Source organism: Zeus faber (genome assembly GCF_960531495.2).
Source record: "Zeus faber genome assembly, chromosome: 13".
In the NCBI taxonomy this organism is placed as follows: Eukaryota; Metazoa; Chordata; class Actinopteri; order Zeiformes; family Zeidae; genus Zeus; species Zeus faber.
This window is the reverse complement of record NC_137198.1, coordinates 21,758,620-21,772,031: the sequence shown is the minus strand read 5'-3', so window position 1 is coordinate 21,772,031 and position 13,412 is coordinate 21,758,620.

The window sequence follows — 13,412 nt, the reverse complement described above, 5'->3', positions numbered from 1 at the left end:
GTGAACGTGTGAGACAGGATGTCAAGTGCCGCCGAGGGTTTACTTCGCCACTCGTAAACACAGCCGGAGCGTTGACAGCACCGCCTTATGTTGTCGTCGAGGGTAACACACTATGATTAAGAGCCTTTCCCTGCGCTCTCGGAATTAACTGATTTTGACCAGAAATCGATGCGGCCGTAAGCGCGTGGAGACGTCTGAGGGTCTGATGAACAAACCTTTTCTTACCCAAGCTCACAGCCCAGCGCGCCAACTGTTGGGTGTAGTTTACGACTGCGGGAGAAAAGAAAAGGGTCCTTTAATTGTGGAGCAATCAGGGCTGAGCGCAGAATGGGTCATTTACTGCTTTCAGCGCTCAAACCTTCCTACTCTTCCTTCTTTCTTATCCTTCCCCCACACTCTGTCTCTTATTAAACACCCCCTTTCTATTGTCTAATCTACCACAGCGGCCCTTCTGATTTATGTTCCATCTGTCTTTCTCTTATTAATCCACCTCCTCCTTTAAACCCCTTTTCTTTTGTTTGTTCCCTCTCCTTCACCTCTTTAGAATTTTCCACGCTTTCTTGTTGTCACTTGGCATTCCCCACATCATCCCATTTCCCCGTACCTCAAATCCAATCAGCACCGGTGGCTTGAAGCTACGAAGGTAAGGTTGACCTTTGAAGAATGACATCTTAAAACACAAGGTTTGTGATAGTTTAACTGACAAGTTGAGCGAGGTTGTGGCAACACCCCAACTAAAATAACAATTCCGCAGACCTCTGGTGCAGACCAAACAATTGAACCGTGGTCCTCCCGAAAAGACAGCAAGTGTTTTAGTTCCAAGTGATGGACAGTCTGGTTTGTTACATGTGAGAACGGACTTAATAAAGGTCCTAATTTCGGAAGTAAACCAAAATAGAGTGCATTGTCGGTAGTAAACAGACGATGACACTCGTGTTTCCACTGTTCTTATTTGGTTGGAACACCACATCATGATAATGAAAGGTAGGTTCGCAAACGCAATACGCTGCTGTTGCTCTATTGTTGTCCGCAAAAATGTGATTTCGTGACAAAAGGTGATTTTCCCTCATTCATGTTTTCTTTTCTGTTTCTGGATGACAGTACCAGTGAACGTATCTGTCCTAACAAACCCCAGTTCCAAGGCTTCATGTTAAAATGGACGGCTACCGGAGACTACTGGTAATGAGTACGGATCCCAGACATTGGACAATGGATGTGTGAACGTGCAGCGTAAAGACTAGCAGTGCGCCTGATCAGCGGTACTGTCCTGAGTTGAACAGCTGTCTGTACCTTTAATTTTCAGTTTTGCGCGGACATTTGGAGTGCAGCTTGTGTTATTGTTTTTTAGTGTCTGTGATGACAGCGAGTGCGCGCAGCAATGGGCAAATGGTGACGTCACCGCCGATCGGATGAATTTTCCCCCTGAGATTTTCTGTCCAATAGATGAAGACCTGTACTGTCAAATTTGGTTTGGTTAACACATAACCGTGTGAACACTAACCGGACCTGATGAAAAAACAAACAAATTAGCAACTTGCTCTTAAATCGGCAAATCTCGCTAACGGTAGGTGCGTAAGCCAGCGTCACGTCAGCACTGTTACCTGATCATCTTTTCTGGGTTACTTGGGTACTGTCCCTTTAAACAGGTGGAGCGAAAGCGACCAGAGGAGATAAAGGGAGAGTGTTAGGGGCGTGTCTAGAGGGGAAATGGAAGCGGAGACAGGTGGACAAGGTGGAGAATTTGACAGGCTTTTGCCAACAGTAGGAATCACCTGCAAAATAATCATTTTTAGCCCCGGAACCTGCATGGCTCTTTTGTTTGCCAGAAACTACTACTTTGGTACCTATTGGAGACAACAGGGCCAAAGCCAAACTTCACTCCGGATGAAAGCCTGGTTCACCCACCATGCCGCTGGTAGGATTGACTTGATTTGATTTATTCGCGATAGGAATGAACAAACACATCGGGATAGGAGGGCAGTGACCATTAAAAAAATGTCCTGGTCACTGACCTTTTACAAAAATCCCAATGGAGGTGGACATTTGCGGAAACATTGCAGGAACCTTTTGCTGTTGAACTCTCAAATTAGTAGAGAACATTTTTTTTGCAAGTCTGCATTAAGTTCTATTGAGTTTAACCACCAAACTAATAGTAGTTTACAGAGTATTCCTGAAAGTATTTGAGGTGTGTATTGATTGACTTGGGGATCATATTGGTTCAGTAATGCAAAATTGAGAAATACTGTTGACCATTTCAACATATGACACAAGCTTAGTTCCATTTTGAATTGGTTTTCTGGATCTACTGTATAGGAAGACTCCATACACACTGACCAAGACATCAGCTTCATTCTTTCTGTACATTTTCCATCATGATGTTCTCCTTCCAACGATACGTGATGCGGACTTCACCGCCACCTACAGGCTTGTGATACTGTATTTCCAGCCACATTACAAGTCAACTCATGTTTGTTCATAATCACAGTCACAGTCTCAAAGGGATTGGCGGGCAGGCCCACATTTCTGGGGAAATTTGATGACTGCCTCAAGGTCCCAGACAGGAATTAGTCTGGTTTTCCAGATCCCATGAATCGCAGGAGTCACTTTTTGGAGAGATATGTTTTAGCGATTTATGGTTGTCTGGGTTCCCTGTGACTTTCCGAGATAATTTATTTATTATTTTGGCCCGGGAGATTGGTCAGTGGGAAACCGATATATTAGATATATTTTTATGTATAAATATATTTATTTAATATATTTTATTTTACAAGGTATTGTTTACAGCCTTGTGATTGAGGTGGACCTGCTCGACAACAACTTGAATGTTCCTATCCTTATGTCAATGTGGATAATATGCTCAGTCATTTTGTATTGAACATCCAAGCCTGTTCCCTACCTACTGTAAATCATTTGGACCTTTATGTCCATCAATTTGTCCCCTTTTGACCTGGCCTTCAACGTGGGCAACGGAGATGCAACCATAACGATTGGGCTTGGAAGCCCCATTTCCTTGGCACTGGTAAATGAAGCACTTGCAGCATCCGGACGGACAAAGCACAGAGCTGTACTGACCTTTAAAATAAAAGCTTTGAGACGGGTCCATTTTTTATTTCATCGATGAGGTGGCATTCCTCAAGAACTAAACAAGAACTGTGAAACCACAACAGACGCCGCGGTTCGCTGATTGGCTTGAAGCGTACTCGAATCTTCTGGCACGAATGAGGGCACAGGTCCGGTCAGGTTCTCATGGTTTGTTGGATATTTTGAATAATTTGGTGAGGCTGAGATTCGTGGGTGGTATGCCTGCATGCAAACATTGTCAATTAAAACTTAAACAAGATAACGTGTTATTCAGGCCATTGGATGGCTTTGTGTGCATTACGCTCATTATTTTTGTGTTGATTTAGTCATGTGTGCTCAAGTAATTTCCCACTATCTGCTATTACCAGAAAACAATAAAAACAAAACTTTCAGAATGAAATAAATGAAAATAAATGAAAGCGAGAGAGACTCCTACATCCATTATTGAAAACACTGATGCACAAGAGCAATCCACAACAGAACACACATAAGCACTCGGGGATTAAAGGGGATTAATTACAAATTTGCTCTTTTTCCGGCAATGCCTCGAATTGGTTTAGTCTGATGCTAGGGGAACGCTTTGAAAACACAAGCTGAGAGACACAATTGACCAAAAAAAGAAAGGAGCCAAATCACATCCCAGCCACCCACCAACATTGTGGGCTGTTGAGCCAGGACAGACATTAAATCATTAAATGTCCTCACCACCACATGCACTGTTACCAACCAACGGCCTTGTCCCCCGACAAGAGCTTCTAAAGAATAAAAAGTCAAAGTCTCTCCAGTTGAAATTATTCTATTAACCAGGCACGCTAATAACTGCACATAGCCAAGTGCAAATTAAATTGTTGCGGGGATAATTGGGTGCCAACGAGTCTTAATGGAGATAAAATTGTGTTAATGACCCATACATGGTTGCTGTGAGGACTGACTTCAGACAGTGTCTCATTCAGCGACATCAACGGACGGTCTTGGATATCACTTCGGGGGAGTTCTAAGTTTCACACTGGATTTACAGTATAGAGGATAACAATAATCGTTACTGCGAACGCAACATTCCAAATCAGAACTCGGAAAATCCCAATCTCCGACTGGGAAAAGCGCGAAGGAATGGCCATTTAAGTCGGAATTTCGGGCAGATCACTCAAATGACCAGAGTTTTCTGAGATAGTAAACCTGACGTCAAAAAAACATGGCTGCGCACAAAGCTCTCTTTGCATGGTTTTTATCTGGGTTAGGATTAGGGCTTTTATCTTATCATGGTCTAACTTCGATCTAAATGACTCCGTAGCTTTGTTGTTATGTTAACATATGTTTTCTAGCTTGTAGAGTGCCAGAGTTTGGCAAACCATAACACATTTGCTGTGGGCATCCATGTTTTCCCGAGCGGCGGCATTGGAACGCCTGTGGCCAAGAAGTGGGGACTGCCCATCGGGGTTAGCGATTTCTGAGTTCCGATGGAACACAGCATCAGTGCTTATCTGCTTGATTCATTGATACGCCCATGTAGCAACGACAATGTGATGAAGCCCAATGGCAGTGTAATGCAGTGCCCTGAATGATATTGCCATGATAATTCACAAGAAACTATTATGCATTTTTACCCAAACATGTTGTTGCATCTGGCTGCAATGAGAACCTGCAGCACGTGGTTGGCTTTCTTCTTTCGATACTGACTTTCAGAAAAATGCTTTGCAAGGTTTGCGGTCGCTGTCCAAGGTTGCAATTGAAGTAATCGCTATCATGTGTGCTCAGGTCACTGCTTAGAACTGAAACTCCAGACACATCGAACCTCACGCACACACATGTGTTACGGGACATGGTTTTCACATACCTCACCATACTGGGAATTGAAAAATGCCTTGTGCTGGAAAATCCCATCCCCCTGACCGTGTCCCAAAAAACACTTCCCCTATACAGTCTATGGTGTTGTGGTGGCTGTTGGTGACGGACACCCTGGACCAGCTCCCCCATCTTCGCATTATTTTCATATGTACCGTTTTCTCTCTCTCTCTCTCTCTCTCTCTCTCTCTCTCTCTCTCCTCATCATTCCCTCTCTCAGATTAGAGTTGATGGGAATGGGATTCCACTGGAAATCCAATCTAGCCTCCCTCATTCCATTTCAGAAAATCTGTGCCGCCCATTAATGTGCTCCTGTGTGGACATTGGTTTGTTGTCGTGCGTGCGTGCGTGCGTGTGTGTTGGAGTGAGCAAGAAACAGAAGAAACCTTGGACTTGTTTCCTGTTTTTCTAACCAGAACGTCTTTGCCGTTAGATTGGTTAAAAAAATAAAAAAATAAAAAAATGCATTTGAACGCTCATTATCTTCCATCTATTGGTCCGCCATTTTGTTAAAAAAAAAATCTTTTGTGGTCAAGCAGGAAGATGGGATCTTCAGTTTTACTCATTAATATTAAGTGTATGTCTGTAATGTTAGACTCAGAGCCAAAAACACATCCACAAGAAAAAATTATTGTTTCATTAAATATTAACGTTGATATAATGTAGTGGGCTGCTCGCTCAAGAGAGTGTGTGTGGGTTAGGGAAGGCACCTCATAGTAGTTTTAATACCTCAAGGTGTTTTTAAAATGATGGAATTGGACAAAGGTCCGGTCCAGACTATCAAATTATCTCTTTCTAGTTTCTACAGCCCTACATTTACTCATGGAGAAGAAACCTTGGGAGCACAAACTACTGCCTGATTTGGACAAAATACCTGTAACTGGAAGCTGCGATTGTTTGCAATTTAGTCATTCATGGCGTATTGGGGCCAAAGTGGTGGCAGAATCTTATGGGGGACCAAAGAATTTTCTATCATGAGCCTGTTCCACAATGTGGTGATCAAAGCCATTGCAACCCTTAGTTTTGGTTGCAACATGCGTTATTTTGGTCATGGACACGGCCATGTTCAGTTCATGACAATATGCCTCCAGCTTCAAGAGCCTCTAAACACGGCCAAGATATCCAACCAATCTGCATTTTCGCATCATGAATTTTAAGCATCGGTGCTAGGTCATAGGCCCTTCTCAGATCAGTTCCGGTTATTGGTGGTATTTGGGGGAAGGCCATGGAAACGGCTTCCGTAAACCTTGATATTTCTGATTTTTAGGCGTGCTTTTAGAGTTTTGGATTGTAAGTAAAACATGACTTTGATATAAGCTGAGGTAGTTTAGGGCTCCTAGCACAGAATGACCCCCAAAAGGCTGCCATAGAACTGGTTGTATCTGCAGGAAATGAGAGGGTTTGGAATTAACCTGGAGCAGTGTGAGAGCACCAGCTTTATTTCTTGGAAGTCATGAATTTAATAGTGGATAGTGGATGAATTGTTATTAAAAAAAAAAAAAAAAAAGGTGAAGAAATAACAGGAGACAGAGAGAGTGAAATGGAAAGGTTCAGGTGTGGAGAGCGTTGCTGAGCCCTTTTTCTATTTCTGAGTCATTGGATTCCTTCGCCATCTCTCTCTCCGTCGCCTTAAACAAAGTGAGGAAATGACTTTGCCGTGACCTCCCCTTTGATCCGTTTTCTGCCAGCGGCGGCTCCCTTCCTTCCATTCCTTCTGCCTCGAACTCTCCAGCCATCCTTCACTGCTTCTCTCCTTTTCCTTTGTGTCTCCCTTAGTCTTGGTCAAAAAACGTTTAAAATGTCAACTACTGTACACAATTTTATTCCAGTCACTACTTCACACACTACTATAAATACATTGTGGACTTACAGTATAGACTACAGCCTGATTAGGATTTTTTTTGTGAATTTTGATTTTTACCAAACTTTTGTTTTTTGTTTTGTTTTGATTTCTGTTTTTCTATCTCTTATTTTCTATATAGTATATATTCGTTTTTTATTATTATTTTATTTCATTGATATAATTTTTTCATTTTTTATATTTTATCAACTTTTGTCAATTTACTGCAAAACACCCTGCATAAAACATCACAAATTGCAATTATTGGGAAATCAAGCATTTTTTGGTTGCAACAATCATACAAAACTCACCGGCATAGCTGTATAATGTTATTCAATGTGTATTCAGTATATATATAGTGGAAACCTCTTAAAGAGATGACCTCTGTCCGGATCAAATTCATCACTATAAGCGGATGATTATTATCACCACATTTTTTTTATTTTTCTTTATTTCTCATAAAGATTACCATCTCATGGTCTCAGTGGCTTTTCAGAGACTGACACGGGATGCACAGGGCTTTTTTGTTTCGTTCAATTAGGAAACATAGGAAAATAAATACATCTAAAATAATAACAGTTGTTTTTTAGTTTTTTTTTTTGAGGGAAATGACCGTAATCACCGTTGAAATCACCGTAAAAATGTATGAAAGGAACAAAAATGAACACTGTTAAGCGGACTACTTGATCACTATAAGCAAATTATGTGTGTGTGTGTGTGTGTGTGTGTGTGTGTGTGTGTGTGTGTGTGTGTGTGTGTGTGTGTGTGTGTGTGTGTGTGTGTGTGTGTGTGTGTGTGTGTGTGTGTGTGTGTGTGTGTGTGTGTGTGTGCATCCATACACATAAATAGACATTGGTTCACGAAATGACGACTTCTTGTCCCTGTCGTCCTCCTACCTTATGATCTCGCGTTTTCTTATTCCTCTCCTTGAGCCTGCGTGCATGAAATATACCCATCTCACTTTACCTCCCCAGAGACTCTCTCTCCCTCTCTCTCTCTCGGGAACATGGGGTGTCACTTTAGCGTTCAGTGTTTCCAGGACCTCTTACTGTAAGGATTAGATGCATGGAGCCATGAGGGAAAATCATTCACTTCCTCCCCCATATCTTTTTTCACCCTCTGTATCTCGTGCTTTTATTTCTTATCTCTCTCTCTCTCTCTCTCTCTCTCTCTCTCTCTCTCTCTCTCTCTCTCTCTCTCTCTCTCTCTCTCTCTCCATCCCGATTCACATGTAAGCTTCATCCAATATTATACATGTATATGTGCACATATTTACGCATGCAGCTCTCTGTTTAATTGATCATGAAAATTGGAAATCCACTCTATGTTGTTATTGCGTGAAGTGATAATTAAATCATGTCCACTGTCATTTTCAAGCACATACATGAATACAATTTTTTTTTTTTTTGAGAAATTCAATTCAAATTTCAATTTACCTTTAAGATTGACAACTGTGTGTTTTATAGCAGGTTTTATGGATTAGTTGCTCTTGAGTTGTTTATTTTAGCACCAATTTCTCAATAAATGTGACATTACGGCAATCTGGTTGTATGTCCATTTATTGTTCCTGGTTTGAAAAAACGAGTTTATTATATGCCGCGATTTGTAGAAATATGTGTCATATGATTGTAAAAGCTTCATGCGTGCCATTAAATATATTTGTTCAGACATCACTGTGCCTTTTATAGCCTCATAAGGTGACGTATTGGCCCCCACAAGTCATTACACCGCCTCACACAATAGGTTTTGACGGCTTTGCAGAGAATGTGAATTGGTGGGTGCAAGGTTACTGATTGTCACAATTTAGACGCATCCCGTTCATCTCTTTTTACCATGGAAACCAAGATTTGTCAAAGAATTATCTGTCTGTATGCAGCCGTCAAAAAATCACTCGTCGCTTCATTTGTCATCACAATCTCTTTATATAGTATGTAAGCATATCGGGACTACACCTCTTAAACCCCAATATCTTCATCATGGAACAGTCGATTTCAAAATAACAACCCAGACACCCGTGAGACGAAGTCAACTTGGCTATTGAAACCTTGAGGTCTTGTGGAAAACCACTCAGGACTTTCCAAATGACTCCCATTCAGCCGGGGGGTTTTCAGAAGTGTCTAGTGGCCATTCGACGAACTGCGGTTCAAAGCCGTTCTGCATCCGCTTCTCATGTTTGCGCAGCACAATTTAAACTTTCTATCACTTGGGAGGTACAGCTTCTTCCTACTACCCTGAAAAAAAGAGGAGTTGGTGATGTGCACTTATTACTGCAATTTATATCGCAAATGTACAGAATATATCATCGTCAAAATGCAAAGTTGCAAATAATCAAAGCTGCTGCGAGTACGACTGCTTTGAAACAAGCATACTTCATTACTGTAAATGTGACGGAAAACTCCCAAACGATTCGTTCGTTTCAAATCTTTGAAAAGGGAGTCGGGGGTGCGAATTCCATTCACAATCAGAGACGAACGAGATTCTTCTGACTCTCGTCGATCGTTCGCAGGAAGCCTGGAAGTCGCTCACCGGGCGTCACACAGACTGAATGAAACCGACGAAGGGTCGGAAAATTGAAAGATTATTTTTACCAAGTGACTCGTCAAGAAGCTCAAATAAATAAATAAATAAATAAATAAAAAAGAGCCGATCGTTTCATCACTATTGTTGACCTATTCAAAGCCACTTTTAATTGACTAATTCTCTAAAGGGTAACACACACATACGTGCACACAAGGCCCTTTGTCCTCATGGACAAATGGTCAGTCATTTTGGAGTTTACCTAAAAAGTAGACTGATGACCTCAGAGTGGATGTTCTATTTGTTCTACTTGAGTCGTAAAGATCAAGTGAAATTATAGAGCGACGTGATAAAGATCCACAAGTTAGTTGTTTTGTGCCGGCAGCAAGTAAGACTTTCTTCAAATAATAACTTTGTGTGTTTCATATGTGTGTAGTGGGCATGTGTGCTCCGCGCCAGTTAGTTAATGAAACCATTCGTTGGCGTCTTCCAGAACCGTCCTAATTGGCTTGATTGTTTTACAGTTAATTACTCCCTGGTACTTTCATCATGAAGAGAGAGAACAAGCCTCGAAGTGTGTGTGTGTGTGTGTGTGTGTGTGTGTGTGTGTGTGTGTGTGTGTGTGTGTGTGTGTGTGTGTGTGTGTGTGTGTGTGTGTGTGTGTGTGTGTGTGTGTGTGTGTGTGTGTGTGTGTGTGTGTGCGTGTTTTTTCCTTCACATTTATCTGATGCAAGTCCTGTCACACATTTGGTTAAAACGAACATTTCAAACCCGTTCCGTTGGATGTATCTGTTGATTTTTTTTTTTTTGCTCTTTCTTTGACAACGTCCGCCCAGTTCCTCCGTTTGAAACATTCAGATATCAGTGGCCGCGGAGCAGCACGACTGGTGAGGATGTAATTACCGGCACCTGCCAAAATATCGGCGCGTGTGGAGGACGGAGCCATGGCTGTGTTTTACTTGTTTTTTCGCTCTCTGTGCCAGCAGAGAATTGGAGCCCAGGAAATTCTCTCCTCTGCTGTCCTCTGCCTCCCGTTGAAGGTCAAACATCTCCCTTGCAGGTCTTAAGAGGCATTTCAGAGATGTCGCTGAGGGAGGGCCAGAAGGAGCTGGTACCCCGTCGACACCTGGAAGTCCGTATTGAGTCTTGCGTCTTGAGTGTTTGGATCGTCACGGAAAAGAAAAGGGGCGAAAACGACGAAGAAGCTAAAACGGTCATTCGTTGTTGATCACCTCAACAGCCCTCTGACTTGTCCTTCTGCGACTTGGGGGACACACTGGTGGAGTTTGGGTTGAGGACGATGGAACACCACAGGTGCTTATTTTCATTTTGAGAGGCGAAAGGAAATTCAAGTCAAGGCTCAGTACACAAAATGCACTTTCAGCTTTAAATGCAAATGCAGTGTGGTTAAAGCTTATTCCTGTAGAAGCTGGAGACAAGTCACATGCTCATGTGTAAACATGATGCTATGGTGGAAAGAGGCTGGGAAGACAGTATCAGTTCCTTCGCATCCTTTGTGTAATGCATTTTTACTAGTAATGTAACACTGCATGAAAAACAGGATTTTTCGGGCACCGTGAACGCCTGCAAAACTCACTGAACCCTGGCGGTTAACAGCCTGGGAAGTCTGCGTTCGCCTGTACTGTATATTGTCGAGAATAATTTTTCGGCCGTTCGGTTCGCGAACTAATCTTTTAAATTAATCAGGGTTCCCCAAATCACAGTCGTTTGTTTCGTTTGTGAGTCTGTCACTGCAGCCAGGCTGCACTGCAGCTATTTACTGAGACTGAATCTCGCATCATGAATGAAAAGGGCTGAGAGCGACTCTGCTGCTGTTGTAGTTATTTTTGCTGTTGTTTTCGTTGTTATTGCTGCTGGTGTTGATGTTTTACATTACATTACATTTAGTCATTTAGCAGACGCTTTTATCCAAAGCGACTTACAGTTGCTGCTGTTGTTGTTTCTGTGGCTGTTGCTTCCGTTGTTATTGTTTGCTGTTGTTGCTGCTGCTGTTGTTGCTTCTGCGGTTTAAGTTGTTTTTGTTGTTGTTGCTGCTGCTTTTGTTGTCGCTGTTGTTTCAGGCGCATTCTTTGAAAATGACCAGCTGATAACAATGTTCTTTCTTTGATTGTATTTCTTTGTGAGGCACATTGTGTTGCTCTGGTATGAAATGTGCTTTATAAACAAAGTGTGACTTGACCTGATTTGACTCAAGCAGGCAACAGACGAGGCGACGTGACCAACAAGCTCCTTAAGATTTGATTCAGAGCAAGTGAATCTTCCACTCATGGACTGAAAATAATTACTAATGTGGGGAAAAAAGGTGAAGGCCTTTTGACATAATTCAAAATCAATGCTATTGATTTGCAGTCCACCCAAAAAAAACTATTTTGATATATATATATATATATATATATATACTGTATATTCACACACACACACAGCATATACTGTTTATATATTCTGAAATACAAGGAGACTGTATGAGACTTTTTTTATTAAATTAAATTATGATAATTCGGGTTTTGTTTCTTTCTAACATTTCAATGTCTCTGCTTTGACATTGCGACAGCCTCTCGGAGAACTAATAAAAAGCTGTCTTCATTGAGAGCTGTTTTGTTTTTGTCAAACCTTATCAGTTTATTCCATTCTGCCAAGACGTATAAAAACTGTTTTTTTTTTAAAAATTAATATGACATTTTTATACTGCTCTGACAAGCCGCAATAAAACTCTTTGCCCTTTGATGCCAGTTAATAGGGACAGAGAGACACAGAGACCCTTATTGCCGTCACGTCTCGCAGAAAAATGTAATATATTTAGTTTTTTTTATGGAGTGCTAGAGGCCAGAGAAATGAGGAAACAAACCACTAATGTTCATGGTGTAACCTGCTTTTTGTTTTAAATGCCCTGGCTCCAGTGCTGAAATGGGATGGGTCACCACAAAAAAAACAAGATTTTTTTTTTTTTTTAGTCTTTGTCGTACTGACAACCTAATCACCCCCACATAGGTTTCTCATTAAATTCCTTGTCAAATCCTTACATCTTTTAGAGCCGTTAGGTCCTTCGTTTCAGGTTTTTCGACTTTTATGCGTCGTGATAAAGGATGACACCCAAATTAGTGATGAAAGGTTCGTCGTTTTTTTGAGAGTCGGTTCTTGGCGACTCAATCTGTAAAAAGCGCCGTTTGATTTTCCAACTCTTGGTTCATTTGATTCAGTCGGTGTCGCGCACAGTGTGTGAGGGGAAGACTTTGTGAACTATGAACGAGAGTCAGAAGAGTCGGTTACGACTTGGCAAGGAATTCTCACATATGTATATGTATATGTGTGTATATATATGTATGTGTGTGTATGTATATGTGTATGTATGATATATATACATGTATATGTATATGTATGTATATGTATATGTATATGTATGTATGTGTGTGTAGTTCATTTTTAAAGCATGACAGATGTTCCAAGTGCATTTGTGTATTGTGTGTGTGTGTGTGTGTCTGCAGGTTCCATGTCAGGGGGTAACCAGAGAGACACTATCACAACATTATTTTGTGTGTGTGTGTGTGTGTGTGTGTGTGTGTGTGTGTGTGTGTGTGTGTGTGTGTGTGTGTGTGTGTGTGTGTGTGTGTGTGTGTGTGTGTGTGTGTGTGTGTGTGTGTGTGTGTGTGTGTGTGTGTGTGTGTGTGTAGGTTCCATGTCAGGGGGTAACCAGAGAGACACTATCACAACATTATTTTGTGTGTGTGTGTGTGTGTGTCTGCAGGTTCCATGTCAGGGGGTAACCAGAGAGACACTATCACAACATTATTTTCTGTGTGTGTGTGTGTGTGTGTACGTACAAGAACCAGCTCAGGAGCAGCATGTGTTGACACTGAACCCAGTGATTGTAAGTGATGCATAGTCAGCACTTTCTTGGTGCTCATTGTTCTGTAGATTATTCAGATAATGACCTGAGATCTAAAAATAAAAGTGTGTGTGTGTGCGTGTGTGTGCGTGGTTGGTGTGTGTGTGTGTGTGTGTGTGTGTGTGTGTGTGTGTGTGTGTCAGTCTTAACCCTATATTTTTTTTTCCGGCCTGGTGGTACGCACGGACAAAGCCCTAAATGGATGAGGCACGTGGGATGGCATATCGG